Source organism: Ischnura elegans, chromosome X (genome assembly GCF_921293095.1).
Source record: "Ischnura elegans chromosome X, ioIscEleg1.1, whole genome shotgun sequence".
Lineage (NCBI taxonomy): Eukaryota > Metazoa > Arthropoda > Insecta > Odonata > Coenagrionidae > Ischnura > Ischnura elegans.
The window spans coordinates 77,494,099-77,519,250 of NC_060259.1; the positions used below are offsets into that span (position 1 = coordinate 77,494,099).

At 38.0% G+C, this 25,152-nt stretch overlaps 1 protein-coding gene across 6 annotated transcripts in view; it reads right to left on the minus strand.

The window, feature by feature from the left end:
• Positions 1-25,152, minus strand: part of LOC124170921 (beta-1,3-galactosyltransferase 5-like) — a 460,441-nt gene that overhangs the window by 14,269 nt on the left and 421,020 nt on the right. For all 6 annotated transcript variants that reach the window (XM_046549979.1, XM_046549978.1, XM_046549980.1 and 3 more), the window contains one exon: positions 12,664-12,829. The gene's annotated coding sequence lies outside the window, so the exon portion shown is untranslated. The remainder of the gene's footprint in view (positions 1-12,663; positions 12,830-25,152) is intronic.

The following is a 25,152-nucleotide window of genomic DNA, read 5'->3' on the forward strand; positions in this document are numbered from 1 at the left end:
ATCGAGAGGTTGGGTAACGACCGGGCTATCGCGGTTATTCCGTCCAGAGTCGATGAAAGGGGAGCGAAAGTGCTTGAAGCGGTACGATAAAGTGGAGCGCGCGCGAATCTGGGTTTCAAGTACCTACTACTCCTATTCGCCCGGCTATCTTGCGTTGTAATGGTTTGTAATTGTGAAACTTGACGGTACATGAACAAGTATCCATCCCTCTCTCGCCTGGATGCGAACCATGGCCTTGGACTAGCCGAGGCGTTCTTTCACCATTCGCCGGACCTGCCAAACTGGTTTTTAAAAAGTAATGAGATCAATATACGCCAGCCGCCAACCGGGTATTACTGCGAAAAGATTAGTAGAGGGAGGAGTTGATAAGCAAATAGCCGCGATGATTTCAACAGCGGTTACGGGTTTATTGAAGCAGTGGTAAGTAGAAGGAGCCCATACAGAGATACAAATACTGGGTAAGGCCAGTAGCAACTCAAAAGTTTAAAAAAATGAATTTTTTGGCAGAGGGTTACCCGAATATAACAACCTCTTTTAAAGTTTCTATTTTTAAATTTTCAACTGAAATAGTTCCTTCAATTATGAATGACTTACTTTTTACTGCTTTCAATGGAATAATGACTTCAATAAAGAATGATGAATGCAAACTAAATTGCTTTCTCCATCATACTTATTACGAAGCTTCAAATTCGCTCCTCTAACAAGCATTTTTACCACATTTGTATTACCAATCATAATATTCAATTTATTCAAAATTATTCCTCTAATTTGGCATATTCGCCAGGTTTTTAACACCAATCAACTCAATAAACCTACGAATACGTAAATTAATCCAGAGAAGATCCAATATTAAAGTAAAATTACGTAAAAATTATTTATTTACTTAAAATTTATATTTTGAACCATTAAGAGAAAACCGTTTCGCTTCTGAGCTGAGCTGACATGAGACCGCTACACATACCACTTTCAAAAACCATTATTATGAACTTAAATGTCTCAATGAGTCATTTACGGTACCAAGCATGAAAAGTTTTAAAAAAACTACCAAAAATATAACAAATTAATGAGACTTTTCTCCTTTAAAACAAGGTCAAAGTCAGGCTGAAATTTTAAGCAAATATTTTTCCTAAACTCATTGTGATTGAAACATTGGTTTCAACAGACTGTTAACTTAGCATGCTTATTGCCTTGCCAAGTTTAGCGTGCAATAGGTGATGTAACCATTCGAAGGGCCTACGTTGAAATTTGGCGCGAGCCACCCTAGGGTGTTTGGCAGGGGACATCAAATCAACAGCATGCAATAGGATTCCCACATCCACACCACATGGTCACAAGCTATGCTCTTGAAGCTCACTTAGATAATCTAAACTAAAATAAAACTAAACTGAACTGAACAGCGAACTAAACTAAATAGTTGTGGACGTAGATAATACAACTCAATCCCCGATTATGTGAAGGAATTGAGCAATGTGTTGACTTCTTCAAAAATAGGTATGCATGTTGCTTTCGCAATGAATATTTGGGGATAAAAAGTAACATATTTCCAGCCACAAACTCACAATAAAATATACACAATAAAGAAAATATAACAGTAATTGATGATAAATCCTTCCGTACACAAATCTATAAAATTCACTGCGACAAATACTTACGATTGAGGAAGGAATTCATAATTGAATTCTGTAATATCCACGACAAAAAAGCACCCTCTCTATTCATTAATGCAACACACTGCTCATTCATTTATCACCAGATGCTTTTGAATTTGTGAAAAATATTTTCCTGTACGCTGGAGGGTTTTTTTTTACAGCGGGAAAATTCATTCGTTGAGAATTTCCATTGTACCATATCATTGTGCATACAACTTCCATACGCGAACAAAGCGCGAACTTACAAAACGTTTCTGAGGTAATAATTCCAGGAAATAAGTCATTAAAGCATTCGTCTTGTGTAACAAGGATGTAGTAATAAGTGTCGGAAAGCGGATGGATGAGAACAACAATTACGGGAGGGAAACAACTAGGAATGCACCATTCAATGAATAGTGAAGGCGAGTAAAGAAGAGCAGGGAATAGCAAATATATATAGGGGAGCAGAGAGCCACCCTAGGGTGTTTGGCAGGGGGCATCAAATCACCAGCATGCAATAGAATTCCCACATGCACACCACATGGTACAAAAAAAGTTACGCATACTAACATATTACACTACCACATTCATGCAAAGGTAAAACTTGTGGACTACTCATTAAGGTTATCTGTCGATAAAGATAGAACACACAAAACATGCTGGTGGAAAATGATAATGTTCCATGATACATACTATAATGATATATGATATAATGATACATGTTTCACCCTTGCATTGTAAAGCAACTCTGGGTACGCATTTTAAGTTTTTATTACCACATAAGGAACGAAAATTTAGATAAAATACTCTCATTCGATAAAATTTGTACAATTTCATAAATTTTTGGCACCTTGCATTTCAATACTAATCGTTGACAATGCCTTAACTACCGTATCTACCAGGTTAGCATTAGCAATCATAATTTTCACTTTGATTTCAAGTTCACTCCTCTAATTGGCATATTCAATAAATTTTTAACAACAATCACCTCAACCAATATACTTACGGCCACTTCTAGCTTCAATATGCATTCCTTGTGAATTTTCATCGTACCTAACTAGAGTGCACGTAGTTTTAAAACACGACATTTTGGGGTACATTTCAGATAGTTCACTCACAATCGTATCTCCCAAGCATTTCGGCGAGAGGGGGTATATCGATATAAAAATCTCGTAGCGATACATATCGATATCATATATGTACATATCTTTACATATCTAAGTTGTATTCATAAAACGCACCTCACTATGGCGAGAATTGGTCGATTACAACAGAATTTTGAGTTTCAATCTGACAACATGTGGAAAATAACGATTAAATAACGAGAATTCATTCGTTACTGACGATGAGTAGTTTTGGACATTGTTTTGAGCGGACGCATCGGAGTCGCGGCTTGGTCCAGTTGCCGGAGTAGGCGGCGCAAGGTGTGTGGTGTACAAAAAGCTCCTTTCCGAACAGAAAAAAAATCAAGGTGTCTTGAATAAAACCGGAAAGCACTGGCAGCTGCCGTGAGTGGGATAGTTTTGTAAAGAAACTCGATTCGACGAATACAAAAAATAAAGCGTCATGAGATGAAAGTACAGCAGTTCACACTCTCCGACCACAAGGACCTTGATTTGAATCTGTTGCATTTCCACGTGATTTCATTCACATCAAAATCATCTCATAAGAAGAGATTTAACGGCACAATCCAAAAGTTACCATTTTTGAACCGGCTGTCGTAAATAGAACAAAGAAATGAGATAAGAAAGACTGAAAACGGGAACAAAGAAGCCGAAAAAGCCAACATGAACCAAGTGAAACCGATGCGTCGGTCTTAAGGCCTGGTTACACGATACATTAACACGTACAGGTTAATGTCTAAATGTATGAACGCGAGAATGAACCGCAAAATGGACCGCGTAACCAACCAACTTGTGCGAATGCATGCACAGAAAATAGAACCTGTTCTAATTTGGTTCATGCATTGGTACATGTTCCGTTCCGGTCCAACAAAATCATTCACGCAAACGTACATTAACTTGTACGTGTTAATGTATCGTGTAACCAGGCCTTTAGAAACGAAATCTCAGTTCAGGAATATATTATTATTAAAGTATTCAACCTATTAAGGAAGGTTTCCATGGATTGCTTAAGGAGAATTCCGTGAGCCCTCCCTAGGCATATATTGGGATAGGAAATTTCAAACTAATCAATCGTTATTTGAACACAAATTGGAAATGAATTTCAGTAATAAATGAAAAACTTCATTAAATGCTTGGCAACCGTTAAACAATTTCTCCTTCTTCTTCAAATTCACCCCTCTAACTGGTATATTCACCACATTTTTAACAAAAAATCAACTCAATTTACCAACGGTCATTTACAGTGTGCGAAGAATCCAGAGAAAAGTCAATGTTCAAGTAACATGATACAAAAATTAGTTTCTGACGCTTGCAAATTCTAAAGTCTTCAATATTGTTCGGGTAATAAGTTAATGTTAATAAAATATTTAAAATAATATATTGTACATATATATATTAATAATATGTTTAAAATAATATATTTAATATCGTTAAATATTGTTAGGCTATTTGAAGTAACGTTTTTATCCAATTTATTCAAGGAAAGGAGGGCAGCCGTGAAACTTTGTTGCTCAAGCACCTACATGCGATGATCGTACTACCAGTTTCTTTGATCTTGTTGAGAGAGGGAGCCATGAAACAATCCCACTCGATCAGCATTGATTTCCTTAGAACCAAAGATATGTTTCCTTATACAAACGAAACCTACGCTTACCAAAACCTCTGTTAGCACTACATCACTGCTTTTATTATTGTAAAGCTTACTCTGTACCACCCGCTGAATTACATCGAGCACCTCTCGCTAGTTTCGATTTATTACTTGGATAAAAAATATTCCTCTTCCCACTGTTATGCCCCAAAACTTGTTAAACTATTGCAAAAATGAGACAATATGTCCTTCGGCAGAATAAAATTGTTGAAAAATTACAAAATTAATCATATTAAAAAATTAATAATAATCAAAATGTAAAAAAGTCTGTATTAAGTCTCTATTGTAATTTGAATTATCTCCTTATTGCATTGAATGATGTGCTAAATACGTTTTCATTTAATACCTCATTTAACACTGTACACGAATACTTAATCACAGCATCAGAGGGAAAAATTCGATGAAATCCTCTTCTTCGATAACATTAGGTGCCCTTCCATAAATTTTTGGCCTCCGTGCATTTCAATGCTAATCGTTGACAAAGCCTTTACTAGCATATTTACCTCGTTTGCATTAGCAAAAATGATTTTCACTTCGCTAAATACTCGCTCCTCTAATTGGCATACTGACCACGTCTTCAATAGTAATCAACTCAGTGTTGGTACCTTCAGATTTTATTTACGGTCAAATATAGTTTTCAAATCCTTAACCTTGTGAATTTTAATCGCACCGCACTAGGATGCACAAAGTTTTCATTATTCAAGTTTCAAAGTTACATTTTCTTCATACTACAAAGCTACATACGTTTCATACGTTACATTTTAGGGCAAATTTCAGGGAAAGGGCTATGAGCTATGAGGCTATGGGCACCGCTACGTTGCAGGCTAGCAGGTGGCGCTTGGCTTAAATAAGGATAATTAATTACCAACGAAGGAAACTTTCCGACCATAGGCAATTTTAATAGGTGATTATTAAGAGAAGTTTCCCTAAGCTCTGTGCCTCATGGATGCATTGGTAATCTCAGATGATGTTAAACTCCTGACAATTCGTATAGAATCTAGGTCCCTGTGACGTCACGTGGAGTGACTTCGTATGGGCGCCAATCTGGCCTTTTTAAAATAAGGTTAAAATTGACCATTAACATTCGTCTAAACTGGGATTTCTAAAACCAAATAATTTGCATATAATGAATACACTAATGGCGGGTAACGAATCGCAATCAATGCCTTTCGTTTTCTTTGATGAAGAAAACTACCATATTTCCGAGGGATTGCTGAGGGATATTTTGAACCGGCTAAATAATCTTCCATAGACAACGCAAACAAAAAATGTGCAAAATATATCAATTTAAATCTATTTCGTCAATTGGCTAATTGGTGCGATTTTTAAAATCACCGGTACACAACCGCACAGCGCTTTCGGCGCTTAGATCATCAGTGTAATAATTCACATGCTCGACGTGTGATATGAGTGTAGCTCAGCTCGCGGCGAGCGAGTTTTCCTTCACACGTCACTCTGAGTTGGCAAGAAATGCATCGAAATGCGAAGACGCCACTCTCACAAATTGAAATTCGAGTGTGGAGAAGAGGAACAGGGGAGAGATTTGATTGGTCGGTGGCAAAGGCCGCATGACGGCAGAGGGCATCTGCTTCCTTTCACTTCGGACGCGAAAAGAGTTCACTACTCCGTGATTACACCCGCATCATCACAACACCACTCCAGCGGCACAATCTAGCGGACGATTGCACAGAATTGGGTCGTTCTCGCAAACCCAAAATCGCAATTCATTTGAAGAATTCGGTCGATGGAAGGCTAAGATTCCTCCAGATTTTTCCTGCAAGATTTCCTCATCAAGCCATCCTATCATAAGTTTTCCTGGATATCAGACAATTATTTATACCACTTATTTTTTTATCAGAGCGGGACCCAGGTTTCAATGAGTTATCATCTCGGGACGCGCCCTGATAAAAAAATAAGTGGTATAAGTAACTGTCTGATATCCAGGAAAACTTATAATGGAATACCACAAAGTAAATCAAGAGTTTGTGATTTTTTTCATCCTATCACAATCTTTAAAGAAAACAACGCGAAAGTTCCCCCTCAATTTTCATGAGTTGGTGACGTCATGAGCATTCTGGTTCTCTGGCTCGCTCATGGAGAACCCTTCCATGCGGAAATTAATCGATCATATAGGTGTAAACACCAACATCTTTTAAGAAGAGTTAAATGGCACACTCAAAAAGTAACCGTTTTTTAACCGGCTGCCGCAAAAATAACATATAGGATATGAAATACTGAAAATACGAACAAAGAAGCCGATAAAGCCACCACTAGAAAAATGAAAGCCCAAGGCGGGCGGACCCGCTCACCATTAGCTCGTGGAGTCATGAGCTTATCTGCGGAAGGGTTAAATCCATAGTGGAGTGGGTATTTCACGCTTTTAGATTTTTTATGACGATATCTATTTTTCGCGATTTAATGAAAAGTGAAAATTTTCAAGCGCGCGAAAACGCGACGGCGAGTATGAATGCTGAGAAAAGCCTGTGTGACGTAATTCTGGTCCCGACTGCCGCCGTGTGAGGCCACCTTAGTGCGAGGCTATGAACGCCGCTACGATGCAGGCTGCTAGCAGGTAGCAGAGTACCCCACTAGCAGGTAACGCTTGGCTTAAATAAGGATAATTAATACCTTATCAAACGAAGGAAACTTTCCGACCATTGGCAATTTTAATGGGTGATTATTAAGACATGTTTCCTTGAAGTCTGTGCCTCATGCATGCATTGGTAATCTCAGACGATGTAAAACTCCTATCTACTCGTATAGAATCAAGGTCCCTGTGACGTCACGTGGAGTGGCATCGCATGGGCGCCAATCTGGCCCTTTTCAAATGAGGTTAAAATTGACCATTAACATTCGTCAAAAATGGGATATCAAAAAGCAAATAATTTGTATATTATGAATACTCTAATGATGGGTAACCAATTGCAATAAATGCCTTTCGTTTTCTTTGATGAAGGAAACTACCCCATGGAAAAAATTTGATGCTCTTTTATTTATTAAGAAATGTTTCAGTCCACGGTGAAAAAAAAATTGGTGAGAGAGCATGATAGAAAGGGCACTGCGTCTCTAGCCGTCAATTAACATCATCATCGCTGCTCAATAATCCTAAGATTGGCATTCACACCTACGTATTTCGTCTCTTTCACATCCTTCTTTGCCTGTTCAATGTATTTATCCGAGAGACTATTCCATTAATTCCATCCCATTTTCCCTCGATGACTATCTTCCCTAAATGTAGCCTAATCTATCGCCGCCAAATACCTCACTAATGATGCTGCGATATACAAATCTGAAATGTATGCAGAAAAATGCGAATTAAGTGAGCATTCATTAAATCACCTCACCGAAAAAATACATAATTACGCAGGTAAACAATTTTTATTTGAAAATTTCTCGCGCGCTATAGTAAAAAGAATCAGAACTCGACAGAAGTACAAGTCTTAAGAACATAATAAGGATAGTATAGCGTAATATATTTGACCCTCATAACTATTCAATTTCATGAGTACACGATAATAATGAAACAAATGATACTAATTTTCCGGGATAATAAAATACATGAACAGTACTTATCAAGAGAGGCCATGGTAAAAGTTCGATTGGGCATAAAAATTTCACATTTTCCACCGCTGATACCTGCATAAAATCCATACGAGGGAAAAAAACACCGCATGGCCGCTATATATCAGATAGCATGCTGCATGCTTAAGAGTCACGAGCGGCTTCTGGGCAATCCAAGATGCATGAAAAATGGCTTCGATGAGGTGAGCTACATACGTTTCATTCATTACATTTTAGGGCACATTTCAGAGAAGGGGCTATGAGCTATGAGGCTATGAGCGCCGCTACGTTGCAGGCTAGCAGGTGGCGCTTGGCTTAAATAAGGATAAGGAGCGTGCTGCGCAAGCTCCCAGCGGGCTTCTCCCGCTCTTTTCAATGCAGGTCCACAGAGCAAAAAAAAAAATCAGAACTCGATAGAAGTACAAGTCTTAAGAATATAATAAGAAGAGTATTGCGTAATATATAGGCGCGCTTCTAATTTTAAAATGTAGAAAAAAGGCAGGGTCTTATGTACAAATTTAATTGGAATTTTCATGTACAAATTGAGGTCAGAGGACCTCTTTAAACACAACATTGGAAGTAATTTCACTATCCCCTGTTAAACGCACATGACTCATACTTACGTATCAACAGGAGACTTGAATGTGTAATCAGCCGCATTTTGATAAAAGTTATTTAAAGAATGCGAGATATTGTTGCAAATGAACAAATGTATCAGTTTGTGCGCCGTTAACGTCAGGAATATTTACCGGTTTTTGTTTTTTTTGTACAGTAGAAATAATATAGAAGATAAATTGGTTATCTCAGATGATATTTTGAACCGGCTAAATAATTTCTTGAAAGACCACGTCGCAAAACTGTCATGAATAAAAGTGATCCCGATAAGGAATTCTTGTCGACATCATCTACCTACGAGAGGCGATGATCGTCTGCACACGAATTACCTCGGTGGAAGGGATAAGGCAGACATTACACGCACGAAGAAATATCACACGGATCCTGGTGACAGTTAAGAAACTGACGCAATGTAAGTGCATTCACTTGTACGGGCTGAAAGCCCTCGCTTGACAGCCAAAGTAACTTATTTGGGTTGGCAAGTAACTCCAATGTGAAAACATTAGGACAGGAAACAATTTTTCATTTTAATCATCTTCAATACGACTCTCCCGTTTGCATATTGAGGTATGAAAAAACAGGTTCAATCGTATTGATGGTCAACTCTATAAAATGTAAATAGTGTCCCCTAAGGTTAATTTCTTGATACATTATCTTCTACAAACCGACTTTTACGCGGGTAGCACTGCTAGCGTAGGAAATCCAATCGTGGTAGGTAGGTTTATCGAGCGTTCCCTCAACAAAAATTACGTTGACAGCTAATTACCATCGCAGAAATGCTGGTACAGAGGGTACACTGTGAATATAGGTGTATTCAAGGAACATCCTCGAGGTCTGAAAGCACATAATTTATTTAGGAAAACAATTATCCAGTCTTCAGTGAGGATTTGCAAGTTCCCTCACGTCTCCAGTGAATGCCGGACCATGAACCATCCCAGGCAAAAATATTTCCGAAACAGTTTGCTTTTCATAAATCGCTGCCACTTGCACAAAAAACTATGTCATTGAGACTAATTTGTAGACAAAACCTTACGAGGACATAATTCATCCGAAGGGGTCGTTGCAATTTACAGGCATAAGACATGACATCATAGGCACCGGGTTTGGCTAAACTTTACAGTTCGAGAATCAATGCAGTCCTAGCAAGGAGTCCCGAAACTGTATAGGGGAGGTAGAGTGGAAAGGGGACGCGTTGTAGGGATGGGGGAGGCAGAACTATTCATTGATCAAAATATTACAATAATTTTTTTTTTAATAAAAAAATCACGTTTTATCGACAAGAAGAAAATAACGGCCTCCGGCACGTTACATTATCGAAAACTTCAAATATGTTCAGTGAGAAAGTTTTAACAGAACATTTCAGGTATAAAAAACGAAAAACGTGGTGCCCATTTAAATTTTTATACGCTTTCGCTAAGAGACAAGGATGATATCTGCTGAACATCAAGTATTGATTTTATAGTCTTACATGTGTTCTAAAGAAAGTTAACTACACCTGCAAAGCTTTCAGCGCCTCCATCGGATTTTGGTGGCCATTTTCCACCAAGCTCACAGGGAACTAACACATTCACAAAAGGATTTCACTTTCACACCTTCCTTTTGTGTTAAAGCCTCATTCCTCCCGACAACTTTTCAAGAGAGCCGGCGAAGGGTACCAAGATAGGCCAAGGCATCAAGCCAACTTTCAATTTTTAATTTCGCTTACTTTTTCCTGATTTCCAGTCCGAATTTCTTTTAATTTCCCCTGAATTTATAAAGCAGTCGTAACATGGTCAGCTTAAGATAAAATGCCGGAAGTTCTTAGAACTGTAACTTTGCTTTATTACAGCATGATTTATACGTTAAATGTGAGTAAAATACAACATATATGCAATAAAATTGAATAAATACCGTGGTGTAATTTGGCAATTCTAAAAGGGTAAAGAAAAGCTTCGTCTTTCTGGAGTTACCTTGAATTCTCTTGACAAGGTAATACCACTTGACCGATAGATTTTTCTCTTAATTTCCTGACGCATTATTAATTTGAAACTATACTATCATCCTGATATTTCCATCTAAGTGAATTTATAGTACAAAAAACAAGTTGGTCAAATATCACCCCCTTCCCTACCTCTAGTATAAAGAGGTCGCTATTCAATCTTCAGTTTCTGACGTATTAATGCATTGTTTTATTAGTTTAAAACTTACGCAACCATCTTAATATTTTTTCTAAGTATATAAAGCCAAGAATTTGCGTCAACAGACGTGCGGCAAGAGGTCTTTGGACGCCCGCTGTTTGCCCGTAACGACAATGCTAATAAAATTCAGGCGCGCCTTGTGAGAGATTTGAATGCCTGAGGTCGACTTGGAATTTATCGCGGTCCTTTATTATGCTGGGAAAAAGGATTTCTACAACTATCCCTACATCAAAACATTAATCTTGTTTTATCGTTTGAGTTAGACTTGGAAATACGGAGCTTGTGGAAATACGATTGAGTTGGACCTGGAAACACGACTCTAACCTCAGCCCTTAGATTCCGAGTCTCCAGCGTCTCCGAAAATAATTCCTGCACAAAATATGCAACGCTCTCTGTTTGCTCGTAGGGTTTTTTGGACAAATCGAGAAGATTTACTTAGTCTTCCATTTCGATTGAGTAAATGCGTAGCAAATATACAAATTTTTTCTTCGCCGAACTTCATACTCTTGTCGCGTATTCTATGTGAGTGCGAAGCAAATTTCTCGTAATATTTTGACCGGGAACCACCTAGGACACATCAAGCGTATTTTGGGATAAGTTCATGGGCATACCCAGAAAGGGGCAGGGGGGCAGCTGCCCCCCCTAGAAGCAAAAATCACAAAAGCCTTTAAGCAAAATCAGAACTGAATTGAAACGAAAGCATTCAACAAATTTTATTTAAACCCACGAAAAATGATTTGTATTAGTATAAGATATGTAACTTAAATAAAACTATTTTTCAAGGAAATAATCTCATAAACTAATGTAAAAAGTAGGCTTGCTCCCTCTAGTTATGATCCTGGGTACGCCCTTGGATAATTTTAAGGATTTTCAGGGTGTAAAGAGTAGATATTTGTAAAGAATCAACTGTTTCTCAAAATTGAAAAGGCTACCTCAATGCAAGGAAATTATACGGGTAAAATTTTCACGAATGAGAAGTAGATGATTCTTTATAAGGGTCCATAAGGGGATAAAAGTCACCAAATAGCGACAAAATACCACCGGTCGAGCGGGAGTGATGCATCTTAATACAAGGAGGGTTTTAGTTTTGGCCACTTTAGATTTCCGCGTTTCTCTCTTTCTTTAATACTACGTTATTTTTCCTAGAAATCGGCTAATTCTCTTAAAATCAATTACGGCATGGTACCTTCTCCCAAAATATACTTGCATTAATTCAACCACTTACACAACATATTTTATTTTAATTAAAAGTTCAAAGGAAGCCACTTTTGAATCCTTTTTTTCATTTTAGCAGCAGAAAACACTGAAATGTTGATAAAAATCGTTTTTGATTCAAATTATATTTATTAACTTGGCATCGCTTGCTCAATTCCTTTGAAATATAATATCTAATGAGATGAGGCATTAAAAATAGGATTTTCCATATTAGCTACGAAAGAACATAGAGGAGCAGGCCCCTATAATGCATGTATTCCGCACTCATACGCATATGCCACGGTAATAAGGACAAAAATATCACTAGCGCGCCATTTGAATAAAGTAGAGATAAGAACCGATAAATGCCTGATACGAAGCAAAATGGCTAGATATATTTGAACAAGCAAGAGATCAAGCCTTTTATCCAATTTAATTGAGTGCAAATCAGCAAATGTCTTCTAAGAGTTAACTTGAATTCTTTCCAGCTAACAAAGGTTATACCACTCATCTCGGACATAGCTGAGCACAAATGAGCTTTCACGAATTCCGGGCTAGGACCCACTTTCGCTTTCGACTAGCGCAAACAAATACATAATAGCGTCGACAAAGGTGAGTGATCCTGAAATCAAAAGGAAGATGAGAGCAGAGGATGAGGCAACGGGACACGTGAAGTTTCGCTCGTGGGGCGGGAGAGTTGTGGCGGGAAGCCTTACCTCAGACAGTGGCGCCACCTGGGCGGAGGTCGTCGAAGCTCCTGCAGCCGCGTTGGGCCGCGCTCAGCTCATCGGGCAGCATGCCGCAAGCGACGGGGCCAAGGCGCCGCAACCCCCGCGGCCGACGACTCCTCCGATGGCGCACTCACTTCCGCACATCCCTCCCCTGCAAATATAAAATGTAAGCCAATGAAGGAAACGGTCTCAGAAGACAGGAAAAGAATTGTGGAGCAAAACGAAGGGTTGCTATAGCTAACGCATGATGACAGTGAGCGAAAACAATGACGACATGCTGTGAGATATCAGGAACATCAACGATATTAGGGATATTTCTCATGACAGTGTGTTTAGTACTCATAAATGGCAAAACCATGGAATAGGAAGAAGAATAGACCTAAAGTATTTGCTCGAATTTCATTTTTGACAATAGTACTTATGTCATAATAATAATATTATTATTTCGAATATTATAGCAATATCACTACAATAAATATCACAATTTTATATAATATATTTACCGTAGAACTAGTAAGCATATTACTTAATTCCAATTGTGCATAGAGATAATATCTTTGGGGGGGGGGGGGGCAATCAGTCTAAGGGTGCGATTCATAGACGGCACTGAATTTGCTCACTTTACAAAGTCTCTCTTTACGATAAAGTGAGACTAGCTGAAGTTCGATTCAGAGTCGCCCTAAGGATCTCACTTTATAAAGTGGAACTTTAACTGATGAAGTCTCGATCAGGCATTGAAATTTTGAGTGCTGGCAAACGAACGTCTACTTGATTCAACCATATTTTGTAGTCGGTGTGTAGATCAAAACTAGACTGTTCGTAGGTGAAGCACGTGGTCCTTACGGTGCGAAATATTAACTGAGTTTCGTTTCGCCCCAAGAGTTTTACTTCGGTTTCGGCCCGAAGTAATTTTGACTCCGATTTCATTTCGACCCTGAGTTTAGCTCCCGGGGTTTGAATACATTTCCTGAATAAATTTTCTGGATAAATCCATTTCCTGAATCCGTCTCTACATTTCGCTCCCGGGCACGAAACTATTGAAACTTTTTCCTTTCGTTTTTTACTTTCGTTTAGTTTCTATTGCCATTCCTTATGGTGGTAAACACCATAGGCGGATCCAGGGGGGGGGGCACGGGGGCACGTGCCCCCCCCAGACCCTCAAAAATATGTAAGATTTTTAATACGGTCCCATTATCATTGCATTCGTTTTGTATTACGAGGTATCCTTGTGCCCCACCCAGAACAAAATCCTGGATACGGCCTTGCTTGTTCCCCTCCCAGAAAAAATCCTGGATCCGCCCCTGGTAAACACATAATCCTATCACCATTTCACACGGCATGGACGAGATAAAACATAGCAGTGCTCGGTACACGATAATGAGGTGTTGCAAGGCACTCCACTGGAGACTCATAATCAGTCGTTATGGTCACAGACCTTCCGGTTCAGGCAGGCGCAACAGGAGCGGATTAAGGTCCTTGTTTTGGGAGGGGGAGCGTTAATTACTTTCCACGGCGTCTAAGTGGTAGTACTTTAATACCATGAATAAATTTTTGAAAATACGAGAAAGCATATTGAATGAAATGTTAAACTAATAAAAAACACTTACAAACGAATTGAATGAAGGGTTTTAGGGAAAAAGAGTGCAGTGTATATTGAATTAAAAATTCAAATTCAATATTCAAGATTAAGTGAAGTTTTATTCAGCAGAACAGCACTACCATAAAATTACAACTTTTTACAGTGTAATACACTTTATTACAAATTACCGACTCCAGTTGATGCCAAAAATGTACCGCTGACTTGAAGAAATAACTTAAATATATGTTTTAATAGCACAGTTTTTGGGATAAACTTAGATAAAACCAAGATAAACTTAGATAACATATAGGCACATCAGTTTTATTTAAAACCAATTTCAGCACCTTTCTATAACAACCTCAGACATACATTAACAAATGGGGATTCGGAAAATGATTTTCAACTGGCGAGAGAGATTTTAAATTTAACAAGAAAAACTTACATTTATTTTATAAAGAGTGCTGGACATTTTCATGAATAACTCCTGCCTTCTTTTGATTTTTCTCCTTTTACATGCATAATGACACAAGGAAATATACTTTATTATTCTGAAAGGTCGACGTCCAACCGGTTGTTCAAGTAACTTAAAGGTATTAGTGTTTTTAATGTTTGGCATGGGCAGCGTTTACACATGGATGACACGCAAGTTCGATCGACAAACATTATTTTCCTGAAAAATTAGCAAAATGATGGGAAAAGATGTAAAAATGGACACAGTCTCAGCTAACAGGATTTTCTACTAAACTTCTAATCTTACTCATATCAGCAATTTAACCCCGAAGTCGTCGTAAAAGCTAGGATCAAACGATTAGTGCTATCATTAATGTGTAATTTATAAGAAATTCCTCAGATATGATCTATTTTGTCTTAAAGTACTCCCAACTTATATCGAACAATAATCTGTTAAACCAGGATGTTAATTGAGATTTTAAAATAGATTGCAATGAAGACTAAGGAAAATATTCTTCGAGATGTAAATAAAATTGCGGGGGAAAAATTGCCAACATAGATGGGAAGGCAGACCTAATACGCGACTGATAAAACTTAAAAAAATCATGATCAGTAAATGTATGTATAGTATGATTAAAATAATTGTATCACAGACACAGTGTTGTATCAGTTAGTTAGTTAATCCATTTAAAATATTACCAAAACTCTTTAACATTAGACTATTTAACGTAGCCATCATTGCTTTCATCATTTTACTTGTCATCGGAAAGTGGAAAACGACACGAATAACAATGAGGAGGAACGTAACAGGCGTGTGAGCGTGTCTCCATTCCCGTATTCAATCCCATACTACGTTCATTTCATTCAACCCTTTCAGTGACGCAGTAATGGGGGTGGTTTTGAGGGTTAAAACACTCCCAGAGCTCAGATAATTTTTTTATAAAAATATTTTAATGTGCCAAATTTTTTAGCTTATAAAAGGGGGACTGAAGACTCACCAACAAAGCATAAAACTATTCACATACCCATAAAACTCACAATTTTGAACCATTAATCTTAAAAAAAATTCTGGGGGAGGGCCCCCGCACCTCCCGCTTACCCTGGCGGGTGTTCCGTACCCCCTGACCCCCCAATATTAGTTGCGCCAAAATTCCCCCCTTGCCTTATTTCCTGGCTGCGCCCTTAAACCCTTTCGGACAAGTGTAGTTCTCGTTTAGGATGATATAAAGGGATTTAACCCTAATATGGGCAAGGGAGTCTCTTGGACTCATCGCATTACATTTTTGAGAATTTTATTATGTTATTGAAATGTCAGCATGTTGTAAATTTTTTACTTCTTCTAATTGTATATTTCCTATAAATTAGAGTAATTCAAACTTCTTTCGGAATTAAAGTAACTAAGAAATAATGTTTTTCCCTCAATTCCCACAAATCCGGGCAAGGTGAGTCTGTTTGGACGAAATGTAAACAGTAATGTGCATTTTACAAATATTTGGTTTGAATTGTCAAAATAATGTATAATTATCACTATGTACATGTAATGATAAATATTTGGTGTTTTATGTAGTGAAAACAGAAAGAATTAGTCAAAAGAGTCCACTGTACTCGGTGTTTGACTATGTATGAAATTAATAAGTAATTTAAAACTTTTGTTAAACAAAAAATAATCAATTTTATGTTAAATGATTCTATAGTGCACAATATGTAAAAATTGATGTGAAGAGTAATATTTTTCACTGTTTAATAGCTTAAATTAAAAGTATAAGTTAAAAGAGTCCATTGGACTCACCTTGCCCGATTACGTAAGAAAAATATGTTGCCCGTATTAGGGTTAAAGACCCTGGCTATCCACCACTTCCTCCTCTAAAGTAGTAAGATACGGCAAAGGCGAATGCAAACATTCTCGACTTATCAAAAAAAACATAACCCGTGCAGCCCAAGCTTATCAAAACACATAAATCTTCATTAGCTTCACAAAACCCACCACGTGCTCATGATAATATATTTAAGACCACAGAAACATTTTGTTTTCCCACGCTTGATAATATTGGAGTGTGGTGGCATATTGCGTTTTTATTACTTATTGGAGGGTACCCGATTCGAAGCATGAGTGAAGCCTTTTGTCTAACCAAAGAACTCCAAAGTGCGAGGGGGTCTGAGAATATGGTTGCTTCCTTCATAAAAGAAAACGAAAGGCATTAATTGCGATTCGTTACCCACGATTAGTGCATTCATAATACAAAAATTATTTGGTTTTAGGAATCCCAGTTTAGACGAATGTTAGGTAATGGTCAATTTTAACCTCATTTGAAAAACTCCAGATCGACGCCCATGCGTTGCCACTCCGCGTGACGTTACAGGGACCTAGATTCTATATCGTCTGAGATAACCAACGTATGCACGAGGTACGGATCTCCGGGAAACATTCCTAAAAATCACCTACTAAAATTGCCAATGGTCGGAAAGTTTCCTTCGTTTGTTAGGGTATTAATAATCCTTATTTAAGCCAAGCGCTACCTGCTATCAGGGTACTCTACGCTACCGCCATGCTCAAAATCAGCAGCAAGCAGCCTGCATCGTAGCGGCGTTCATAGCCTCGTACCCAGGTGGCCTAAAATAGCAGCATCCAGACGTCACACGGGCTTTTCCCAGCATTCATACTTAGCCGTTGCGTTTTCGCGCGCTTGAAAATTTTCACTTTTCATTTAATCGCGAAAAATAGATATCGTCATTTAAAAATCTAAAAGCGTGAAATACGTACTCCAGGAGTAATAATCTTTCAATTTAGGCAATAAAAAATAATAGGAAACCTCCCTATTGGCCACCTTCCATAAATGAGTACCACTCTTTCCTCATTATATAGGCATCCCTCAAAACCACGAGTAAGCCTGGATGTGAGTTATACCCTGATCTAACTAAACCATACTTCAGGTTGGAATACTGCGTGAGTGGCACTTAATAATAACTGCACAGAGATTATAGAATTCTTTAGCCTCATCATTTCTCTTAAGAGAAACACACTAAGGATTTGCTTTTAAGTGTCATTTGTTTTTTTTAAATAATGATATCAGAATCAGCAGCAGTAATATTAGAAAAATGGAAGGGCATAAGAAGAAGCTTAGGAGCGAAAAAGTTACGAACTATTCTAACGAAACTTATAAAGACAGCCGTACAACAGGTTTCGGGGAAAATCACCAAACAAATCCCTCACCAGCACTTAAAATGCGTTGCGAGCGAAAACTGCGCATAATTTAAGACATCATGTACTGAAAATCTCTTGCGCTGAAAACCTTGGACCTAATAGTGGGTAGTTTAGAACTTAGTCAGAATTGTACTATACTTACCTCAAACATAAAAATTTCACGTTTGAATACCGAGGAAAATGTTATACATTTTATATGCGTTAAAGTATTGATAATGATTTACCGTATACATTCTGAACATTTTTAACGTGTTTGTATACTAAGTTTTACGTCACGGCAAGAAATGAAAACGCATAATGGAATAAACGATAACTTGAGAGAATGATAGTGATTGTTCTTATTTTTCTTATGGGTGGTAATTGGCTGTGAGCGTTTTTACGTTATACGTAGTCTCAACTGGAATTTGAATTCAATCAAGGGATTTCTGGGGAGGAAGAACAGCTAAAATGAATTTCGAATTTTCAAAATGAATTTTCTTTCATAATGAATTTTCAGAATTCTTTTAGATTTATATTCAGAATGATGCCTGCGTTATGGCGAAGAACTTCGTTCCATGCTTTTCGTGTATATTTCGTCTGTTTTTCGTAGCGGTCAATGCCCCCATCTCGAAGTTCTAGCGGTCGATCGATGCGATCAATTCCACAATTTCTTTATATTAAATACGTCAAACGTTGATATCAAGTCGTTCGGTTTTTTTACTTGATATTTTACTCTTGAATGAGATATGAATCAATAGTAGACCGTAAGGATAACACGCAAATATGGATAACTATAGTTATTTCTCTCTTACTTATCTCCCATTCACGTTCAAAACGAATGAAATTATGCAAAATATTTCTATGCCCAATCCCTCATCGGTGCACATTCTCCTACTCCTATGAAACGTGCATTCCCGTAATTAAGTTTAATGTGTAGCGTAAACAACTTTTTCATACGAAAGCTATATTAGCATATTGTATACAAAATTTCATACACAGAAAAAATACATTTATTACAATACAATGACTGAATTATGTTTCCTGACTGTGCGAACTTTCCGAAAAAATAACTACGTCCTTTAAACATCTACAGCAAACCTTACTTAGTGTACTGCCCAGTGGCGTAACTATGGGGGGATGAGTGGATAGATCCCCCCAAAGCCTCACAGAAATGAAAGAATTATTAAAAACTATTTTCTAGTATTGACACATAATAACTGCAACTGTTTAAAGTTACATTTTTAGTGCCAAAATGGTGTAAAATGTATTTCCAGGAATGTCTTTTTTTTTAATTTTCCCGGATTTTTCCTAATTGCCTGGGGGATGAGGGGTATCGCCACACCAGACAATCCCATCCCACCCCAAAGTAAAAAACGTAGTTACGTCACTGGTACTACCCTAAATTCTCAAGTATGGTGCGCGCGTTATGAATTTTTTATTTCGAAGTGATATTATGTGCGTTATATAAAAGGTACGTTAGAGGAAAACGGATACAGTAATAAGGACATTAGGAAGAGAATTGCATTAGCAAAGGAGGCATTCATGAACAGGAAGGAGCTTCTGAGAGGATCGTTATGTAAGAGTTTAAAGAAAAGGTAGGTGAAGAGCTTGATCTGGAGTGTAGCTCTCTACGGTGCGGAAACGTGGACACTGAGGGAAGAAGACGAGAGAAGATTGGAGGCATTCGAGCTGTGGGTATGGAGAAGAATGGAGAGGGTGAAATGGACGGAGAGGAAAAGGAACGACGAAGTGCTGGATATGGTTGGCGAGGAGAGGCAGCTTTTAGATGAGGTACGGAGGAGACAGAATGTATGGATGGAGCGAATACTTAGCGGGGAGGGGATGTGGAAAATGGTGTTAGAGGGTAGAATGTTAGGGAAACGTGGGAGGGGAAGGAAAAGAATAGGGTTTTTAGATATATTGAAAGGGAGTAGGCCTTACAGTGAATTGAAGAAAGTAGCGCTGGAAGGAAAGGGAGGCTCCCAGATCACTTCTTTAGTACTCCATGGAAACCTACCTTAATCGGTAGAATACAGTGAAACTTGGTTATAACGGCATCGGCTGTAACGTGAAATCGGGTTTAACGTCACATTTTATACAGACCAGCCAAAATTGAACATTTTATGTTGTACGAAAACCCGTTTATATTGTCAACAAATATTGCGACGCTCGCGTATAGCGTCAAAAGATTTTGCCGTTCTTAGGTTGCAAAAGTGGCAGTGTGATTGTATTATGTTCAAAAGTTCATAGAAACCATGTGTAGAAGAATCATAAGCAAAAACAGGCCACAAGATGGAAGTTGAGCATGTGACGGGATGCAACTCTTTTGTTTAATTGGTGTCTGGAGGGAGCGGGGGCTGTCCCGCATACCTGGGTCTTATCCCTTCTGACCCCTGCATTCTACAATGACACAGGCACTCTGTATTGTATTGTTTGTTTCGTTAGTTACAGTAGATCATCAGTCACATCACTACCTACCTCCTTGTGAGCATCGCGTATGTTGACAGTTGTTTTACACGTCGTTAATTGTGTTTTGTTTGTGCAATGTTAAGTTGTGGTGTCACTCAGATTCAAGGCTGATTTTTTTATAACGTCACTCGGATATAACGTTAAAAATCTTCTGGTCCCTTTGATGACGTTATTACCAAGTTCCAATGTACTATAATAATAATATACAAGGTGAACGAGCGACAAGGGAAATATCTCAAAGAATCCGCTTGCGTAATTGCACTAAAATTTCCCCAGCCCTAAGACGAAAGGTGATTACCCAGTTTATGGTTTTACCACTAATGGCGAGGTGGATAAAACTATCGCCGTGAATCCCTCTCTAACACATTTAGGTCAGAGACGAATTGATCACTGTGAATAATCAATCAAATCAAGAGGATGGAAATTGACAATTTAGCTGGGTCATAGTCCACAATTACAATTAATTAAATCCAACGAAAATCATTTTTTACGCACTGTTTTTCACATGAAACAAGTTCTTTTATGTGGAAAAGCATAGAAGTATAAGACCAGCTAATAGCGCAGTAAGCTGAAAATAAATTGAATTTGAATTGTTCACCACCAAGGTGTCTGAGTCCATTAATTGTTTTGGTAACAAATAAAATAATGAAAAAAAATGTTGGCTACGTGAATGGTCTAACGCGAGTTTTGAAATCATTTTAAATGGATGAATTAACTAATATCATTGAGCAATTAGATAAACATGAATTTCAATGTTTGCGAGAATATAAATTTCAATATTCAAGGTTCTGTGAGTGCCTTGTGCATAACATATGAATATGCTTTGTACTTGAAATCCTGCAGACATATGGATAAAAGGCAATGATTTTTCTTTCGCTTCATGCAAGAGTGCGTCCTATACTTGGGAATTTGGGGCATGTATTTTTATTTTCTACACAGCAAATGTATAAAAAAGTTAAGCCTGACGGAGTTAGCCATACATTTTCTAATCACCAGCGAGGCGGCCAAGTGGGTAAGGCGATAGACTACTTGCTTTAGGGCCCGGGTTCAGATCCCGAGGAATGCCTTCGAGAGTCTTGGCAAAAGTCATCGAAAGTGTGAATCTCACATTCCTGTGGCTTACTTCGAATTAAGATCCAGCCTGACCCAATCGAATCAATGTTCGTTTTTTTCCGTAAGAGTGAGTGACCTTACAACGCGTTTTACTGGTTGGAAAAATTGAATATTCAGGTAAATTATGAAGTTTTAAATAATTTGTCATTTAAAGTCATGACGAAGTCACTAATATAGCACTATATATTTTCAATATCACTGATACGACCTTCAAATCCCAATTTAAACTTTTGGTTTCGTTTCCAGTCTTTCGAACTTTTAATGACGTGCCACTGAAGTCCCGAGTAACTCAATTATTTATCATTAAAATGAAAAGATCCAAGGGTGAGGGAGTAGAATTTCTACATGAAATAAGCATTTGCAATTTTCCACGATTTTCTTTATTCCCTTTACGGAATTTTATTCCCTAACCGGAATAAAAGTCGAGAGTCTCGGAAAATTGCAAGCGTATACGTCAATAATTATTTATCTCTTTTGCGTACAATACTGAGGGTCTCATGTGCGATTACAAGTGAAGCTAAATAGTTTTCAGCTTAAATTTCTCAATATTTTACTGAAATTTCATTGTTACATCCCCCGCCTTTCTGTCTCTAAACGTTCTTTTCTATTCAGACAATTCTCCCATTAACTCCTATGCCAAATGAGTTCCAAATTTTGATCCTTTTTTTCATCCCTCATCCATCATGCACCATCACCATCGTAATTTTCCCCCTATTCCTCACACCACCCGATGAAATTTACTATTCTTTGTTGTTCATTTGTAAATACTGTTGAATATTTTTTGTACATTATCGGTTACGTTGCTTAATATTATTAATTTTTTTCTCCTGTTATTGCAGTCTTCTGTAATTGGCCTCGTGTTGTTTTTGGACTGGATTAAATAAATAAATATAAAATATAATAATTTATATGCCGTCTCCGAGATAAATCGTGAATCTGTTGATGAAAAGAGTAGAGAGATTTTTTTAGAAGGCCTCGCTGCGAGAGAGACAAATCAAAGGGCGTCAGCGGAGGGGTCCGCATTTAGTCACGCCAGGAAGGAGTTCTCCACTGCACTTCGCTCGCTCAGGGACGTCCCAGGTGCCCTTTGGGCTAACAGGGCGTGGCACTCTAAGGCGAACCTTGACCGCCGTCACCCCCACCCCACCTCCCGTTAAATAGCCCTGTCATGTCACGCATGGAAGCCGCGGCTACGGACCACGCCAATAAAAATCAGACGTTGGGACAAAAAGAAGGGTCAGAAGTTCGAAAGAATTAAAAAGGGGAGATATAGCGGTACATATGAACTAGCCAACGGGGGAAAGAAATCACTGACTCAATTGTGCTCACGTATCAAGGCAAATAGGCAACGTTTGAACGCATATCTTGCACGGCGATAATTTTTAACTGACCATTGAAGGAAAACCAGTATGTGGTTAAGGTTGTTTTGGAGGGTGAAGGCGGTTTATTACTTAACCATCTTGGCGGTATATATAGCGATAATACCTCTTGGCGATAATACGTCTGAGGCCAGATATGCGTAGACAAATGCCTTTTAATAGCCATCAATTACTTTGTCTGGTAAGCTGGTGGAATAAGCACTTAAGTTCATTAGAATACCGCCTTAAAGACTACCAACTATTCACTTAGCTAAGGGGGCTCAAAACTTCGCCGAAAAGCTTCTCTGGAAAAGCTTTTTCCCTTTTTTATATAACCTTTCAATTAACCTCTGTTCATCTCTGTTAAGCCTTGCTTGCGCACCACATATTCTTTTCCAGTTTATCTGAAAGTAAGGATGAATATATACCATTATTACGAGTCGTAGTTAATTTTAGCGCTGATACTGAGGAATGATTATAGGCATAAAACCAACCCTTTTCACCAGTTTCATTATATGTAGTCATGGAGTTCCGACCACAAAAATGAAACTATCACGTAAGAGCAGCAAGTGTTGGCCCCATATCGTTCAATGTAAACTGCATGGATTAATAAATTCATGATTAAAACACTTTACTATTTAAAGTGCTTACAAACTTGTTTTTAGAGACGTTGTCACTTATATATGGAGGACGTTATCGATAAGGCTAAAGAAATACATTAATATATCTTAATTAATTAATCTTACACTCAAAACAGGAATGTAGAATTTTATAGTTTTCATAAAGAAATAGAGGACTAATTACCGCCGATAATTTTCAAGCGTTACTCTGTCCACTGAAGTAATGTGCGCCCGTAAATACTATGTAAGGTTTCACAAAGGCCCAGCAACTTTTGAAGTGTAAACGAAAATGGATTTCACCTACAAAAGCAAAAGTACTTAACCATTGAAAGCATTTCGTTGGCCAGCAAATATCAGCATTCAATTTTGTGCAACTGTCTTCATAATCATGGGCGTGCTCAGCGAGGGGCAGGAGGGGGCAACTGCCCCACACCCTAGAAGCAAAATTCGTTTTAAGGTTCTTAAAGGAAAATAATATTTTTTCAAGCAAATAATTTTAAAAAATAATAAAGAGTTTCCTTAAAATGTTGGTTTCATTCACCTTTTCCATGCCTAAATCTTACCTATAACTTGAACAACCATGGCTTGCCCCTCCTTAGTTTTGATCCTGGGTACGCCCTTGTTCATAATTGTTATTTACAATGATTAACGTGGAATGGGAAAACGCATCAATTCTACGACACCAAAGCCGCTCTCTCCACCACAACCTCTATTCTGTTAGTTGCAGTCTTTATTTATAAATTAACTACCGTTTTCGTCGCTAGACGGCTCATCAATCGAGCCATGGATAACTAGGCAACTTCTAGAAGCTTTAAAAACATCATGTAACACTTACTATGCAAGAAATTAAAGCAACATATTCTTTTAAAACCGTGCGTTCGTTACTAATAAAGCATTTAATATTTCACAGTATTTCCAGCTATTTGAATTGATCCTTTTCCCGGATGTAAATCATTCATACAATAATAATGCTCTTCAATTGAAAACAAAACCCATTTTAAATGGCCATAAAAATCCTACAATCCAGGAAAAATAAATAAATCCCATTTTGAACGATATGATACGGTATATGTTATTTTTAAATGAGGATGGCTCTTACGCATGAACTCATTTTTTATAATAGGTACTTGGCGTAGTTATAAACGAATGGCGACGTCAATGACTTATTCATTGCAAGGAAGACGTCACAGAGTGGAGAGGGCACGCTACAGTGAATGTGAGAGCTGTTGCCAAAGAAAAATAAAAAAAACCTCCGAGGACTAAATTGTCTTCCCCTCATGATTTTATAACCCTATAGAATAAATTTAAAAATCCCTTTCACGGCTGTTACCGGCCGGCAGCAACTTTCACTGCTTTTCAAGTGAAGAAATAACAAATGCTGAATCTATTTAAGGGTCGCTCATTGCACTCATTTACCGAGCAAAGCAAGTGCTCGCCGCAATGTAAATTAACGTGCGAGAAGATATTTACAGTTCCGCACGAGGGGAGTTTACATACGCCATGGGATTGAACGCAGTATAGAGTCTGCCAACCGGCAATGCCTTTTTACCAGAAAAAAATGTAATGGGATCATCGTCACTACAGCAGACTACCTAGGGGAAAATCTCAATGGCAGATCCATTCCGACTGGGTGAATAAAAATGCTTGTTGACGGATTTTGCTTAACGAACTAAACATGACGAAACCTCTATCCTAAAGTCGACG